Raw genomic sequence first — 5,386 nt, forward strand, 5'->3', positions numbered from 1 at the left:
AGCCTCATCTTTCTCCCGCGGAGCGGCTGGTAGTTTCGAACTGCTGACCTTAAGGTTCGCAGCCCGATTCGTAACCACTATGCTACCAAAGCTCCATATGTATAATACATATATTCTTTATTATGCATATTTTGTATTCTTTACCCTTTACATATATATGCTTTAGATTCTTTACATATGTTGTTGTTGTAAAGAGCCTTTGAGTTGGTTCTGACTCATAGTGACCCTATGTAGTGGTTCCAAGGAGCAACTGGTGAGTTTGAACTGCTGACCTTGCAGTTCAAGCAAAACTTGCAGTCTAGTGCTTATCTTACAGATCCACACCAGGACTTCTCTTTACATATATGTATGTGCATACACACACACACACACACACATTTATAAGAAGTGCAGGGGCTCCATACAATAAGCACTGGACTGTGGAACACAAAGTTGGTAGTTCAAGCCCACCAGCTGCTCTGCAGGAGAAAGATGAGACTTTCTACTCCCACAAAGATCTGCAGCCTCAGACGTGTTATACAGGGTCATTATGAGTAAGAACCAACTCAACAAAAGCAACAACATACTTTATATATATGAAGGTCTGTGGTTCAACCTCCCTCCCAGAAACCGCTCTGAGGGAGAAAGATGAGGTTGTCTGCTCCTGTAAAGATTTAGTCTCCAAAATCCTATCTAGCATCGGTGTGAGTCGGACTCCATGAGTGTGTGTATATATATACATATACATGGACTCCTGGTGTGGTGCTGTAGTATTAGCACTGGACTGTGAACCACAAGTCAGCAGTTCAAAACCACCAGCTGCTCCTCAGAAACCCTATACAGGGTTGCTCTGAGTTGGAACTGACTCGATGGCACTTAACAACAACAAACAGATATTATGTATGTATATATATATATATATATACATCTATACATATGTTATTGTTGTTAAGTGCTGTTGAGTTGGTTCTGAGCCATAATGACCCTGTATAGGGTTTCTAAGAATGGCTGGTAAGCTTGAACCACTGGCCTTGAAGTTCAAACCGATATTGCGGCACAGCACATTAACCCACAGCACCACACCAGGACTCCATATACATATATATGTAAGTAAAAATGTATTGATACAAAATCATAGAAACATTTATTAAACAAAAATATAAAAATGTGATGCTTTTTTTCCCTCAACACATAATCTGGGTCCTGATAGCACAGTGGTTACAAATAGAGCTGCAAACCTTAAGGTCAGCAGTTTGAAACTACCAGCTGTTCTGCGGGCGAAAGATGAGGCTTTCTGCCCTCATAAAGATTTACAGCCTCGGAAACCCTGTACAGGATCGTTGTAAGTCAGAACCGACTCCACGGCACTTCTGAAGGCAGTGTTTCCATCTCTAAGTGAATAGCATATACTTTATTATTTATGCATATAAACTATGTAGATATATTATAGACTTTACATTTGTAAAGGATATATATGTATTTATATATAATGAGAGACAGTGTCCTGGTGTGGCACTGCAGGTTAATGTGCTGGACTACAAGGTTGGTTTGAACCGCAAGTTCAATGATTCAAGCTCACCAGTCACTCCTCAGAAACCCTATACAGGATCACTATAAGTCAGAACTGACTTCATTACCTTTAACAACAATGTCTCCAGATTATTATATGTTACATCTAAAGTTTAAAAAAAAAAAAAGTTACTTATTATGTTTAGAAATATTTTTATCTGTTTTTTTTTAATTGACTTTATTTGATTTTACATTGTTGTTGTTGTTGTTATGTGCCGTGGAGTCAGTTCTGACTCATAGCGACCCTGAATAGGGTTTCCGAGGCTGTAAATCTTTACGGGAGCAGAAAGTCTCATCTTTCTCCTGAGGAACAGCTGGTAGTTTCGAACTGCTGACCCAGTGGCTCGCAGCCCTATTCGTAACCACTACGCTACCAGAGCTCCTGGTTTTACATTACTTTTTATAATTAATTCCTATCAATTCTTTCACTTTTAAGAAGCATAATTATAATTATTAGCTAATCATGGTCATTTTAAGTTTGTCATCTGTGCTGTTGTTAGGTGCCATTGAATCAATTCTGACTCAAAGCGACCTTATGTACAACAGAACGAAACACTGTCCTGTCCTGTGCCATCCTCAGAATTGCTATTGCTGCTTCCACTGTGCCAATCCATCTCATTTGGAGTCTTCATCTTTTTTGATGACCTTCCACTTTACTTAGCATAATAATATGTCAGAAGCATGAGAGATTACGTCTCATCATTCTTGCTTCCAAGGAACATTCTGGTTGTATTTCTTCCAACACAGATTTGTTTATTCCTCTAGCAGTCTATGGTATTTTAATATTGATATTCTTCTCCAAAACTGTAACTCAAGTGCATCAATTCTTCTCCGATCTTTCTTAGTCACTGTCCAACTTTCACATGCATATGATGCTACTGAAAATACCATGGCTTGGATCAGGTGTGCTTTAGTCCTCAAACTGGTATCTTTGCTCTTGAACACTTTGAAGAGGTCTTGTGCAGCAGATTTGCTTAATGCAAAAAGTGGACTGCTGTTTCCATGAGTGTTGATGGTGGATCTGAGTAAAACGAAATCTTTGACAACTTCAATCTTTTCGCCATTTATATGGATGTTATTGTTCCAGTGGTGAGGATTTTTGTTTTCTTTACATTGAGGTGCAAGCCCATACTGAAGGCTGTGGTCTTTGATCTTCATCAGTAGGTATTTTAAGTTTTCTTTGTTTTCAGCAAGGAAAGTTGTATCATCTGTATATTGCAAGTTGTTAATTAGTCTACTTCTAATCCTGATGCCACATTCTTCTTCATATGATCCAGTTTGTCAGATTATTTGCTCAGCATACAGATTGAATCAATATGGGGAAAGAATACAACCCTGGTGCACATCTCTCTTGATTTTAAACCATTCAGTGTCCCTTTGTTCTGTCTGAAGGACTGCCTCTTGTTCTGTCTAGGTTTCTCATGAGCACAATTAAGTGTTCTGGAATACATATACTCCATAATATAGTCCATAGTTTGTTATGATCCACACAATTAAAAACTTTTGCATAGTTAATAAAACACAGATAAACATCTTTCTGGTATTCCCTGCTTTCAACCAAGATCCATCCAGCAATGACATCACTCTTTCCATTTTCTTGTCTGAATCCGGCTTGAACCTCTGCATTTCCTTGCCAATGTACTGTTGTAGCCGTTTTGAATTATCTTGAGTAAAATTTTACTTGTCATCTGTAGATAAGACCTATTTTGTTTATTCACTAAAAAGACTAGTTCAAAATATTTCCGCAAAAATAGGCAGGGCCAGCTCCACTTCCCTCCATGGTTTCCCTCTACTTCTGTGAGTAACTTGGCTCCAGGAGCTCCACTGGCCTCCAGCACTGATGATCCTAGCTGCCCCACCCCTCTGCCCCACCCTAGAAAGTTAAGTTTGAAAAGGGGGCAAAAGGGAACTATGGAGAGGGGATCCACCTAGAGTTGAGGAACAGGACCCAGGAGCCTGAAATTGAGGGTTTAACAGCTGAATTTGTGAACTTAGAGATTCTCAGTTTAATAAATGTAGGATTGATTTCCATTTTCCAAACTGCAGAAATTTAAAAAGCTTGAGCTCAGTGACAATGGACTCTTTGAAGGTGTGGGTGTGTTAGTGGAAAAACTTTCAAACCTCACATATCTAAACTTCTATGGAAATAAACTGAAAGATATCAGCTCCTTGGAACCTTTGGGGAAATTAGAATGTCTGAAAAACCTGGATCTGTTTAACTGTGAGGTTACCAACTTGAATGATTACTGAGTCTTCAGACTCCTTCCCCAGCTATCTACCTGGGTGGTTGCTACCCAGAGGATCTACCCGGACTCCGATGTTGCGGTAGACGGTGAGGATTAAGAAGGTGAGGACGAGGAGGATGAGGATGAAGATTTTGATTTAGAAGAGGATGAAGATGAATATGTAGAAGATTTTGATTTAGAAGAAGATGAAGATGAAGTCAGTGGGGAAGAAGAAGAATTTGGTCATGACAGAGGATTTGATGATGAAGATGAAGAGAAAGAAGAAAGAAAGAAAGATGAAAAGAGAAAGAGAGAAAAACATGATGAAGAAAATTATTAAGATCCCAAATAACCTGCAGAAAAAAAAAAGAACTGTTCAGTATTGGTTGGACTGCTCATATGGATTTGGTAGCTAAGTAAAAAAAACAAACAAACAAACAAGTATCTGTGATACCAACCCCAGGAAACCCACAGAGCCAAAGAGCTAAAGAATAGTTTCTGTGACATACCAAACCTTCTTTTATTTAGTCCCTCTTAGAAATCCACCACCAAGCTTGAGGACTTCACCCCATCAAAACTGTAAGCAGTTAGGTAGATAACAATGCTTATAATTTTCCTGTAAGACTCTTGCTGTCGTATGGATAACTGTGATCTGTGAGTTTTAACCATTAATGTCTACAAGTTACACAGGTTTTAACAGCGTTTTGACTTTCGGTACAACAAAGAAGCTTTGTAAATAAAATCTTAACGTTTTGGTTCTGCTAAAATAATTTAAAAGACAGGGAATTAAGTCTTAAGTTCACTTATCCTAAGATATAGAAAAATATAAAGCACCTTCCTAGACTATTCAACCTAAAGTTCCAATGCCCTTGTGACCAGAAGTAGATGACATCAGAAGTAGACAGTTTCTCCCAAGATCACAGAACTAGACCTCATGCATGCTCTTGAAATTATTGGACTTTGAGTAATGTTTACTACTTTTGAGATTGACTTACTTTACAGGTTTGGGTTCACTGATAGGTAAAACTTTTATGCAGGAAAAACCCCGGAGGACAACCCGCGAGATGACTTCCTAGGCAGACACACTACAGGGACCCTCTACAACAAAGATATGAAAGACCAAATGAAACAGACACAGATGAAAATCCTAGAACCCTGAGCTTCCGAAGAAAGGCTAGAGAAGTGGACTGTGTGCTTGCTTGGAAGAGAAGACGAGCCTGGACATGGGGGAGAGACACTGATTGGTGAATGGCCTGTTAGATGGGCGCAGCCATCTTGAACATTTGTGAGCAGCTTTAGCAACAGAAGGCAGCCTGGCAGAGCAGTTCACGTAGACGATGAGAAAAGGCGCGATTCCTTCTTTTCCCCCATGCTCCTTTGGGGACCAGAGGTGTGGCCAGCTCCCACCCTGATCCAACATTAGTGCAGACCCGGCTCTTCATGAGTTTGGAGCCATGTGGTTGGAGTCATGCCAGTTTGAGGCAAGGGCTGGCTGGATCTCTTTGGTGCCTGATTCATGAGGACTTGACTCCAGACTTACAGAATTCACAAATCCACAGGATCAACATTTAACCAGTCACCCTGCCCCCAGCTGCCCTGTGGTCCTAACATAC

The 5,386-nt window shown here is 39.9% G+C and overlaps 1 pseudogene; it reads left to right on the forward strand.

The window, feature by feature from the left end:
• Positions 1 to 4,113, forward strand: part of LOC102835091 — a 24,907-nt pseudogene extending 20,794 nt beyond the window's left edge.
• The last annotated feature ends 1,273 nt before the right edge of the window (positions 4,114 to 5,386 follow it).

This window comes from Chrysochloris asiatica, unplaced genomic scaffold (genome assembly GCF_000296735.1).
Source record: "Chrysochloris asiatica unplaced genomic scaffold, ChrAsi1.0 scaffold00122, whole genome shotgun sequence".
NCBI lineage: Eukaryota > Metazoa > Chordata > Mammalia > Afrosoricida > Chrysochloridae > Chrysochloris > Chrysochloris asiatica.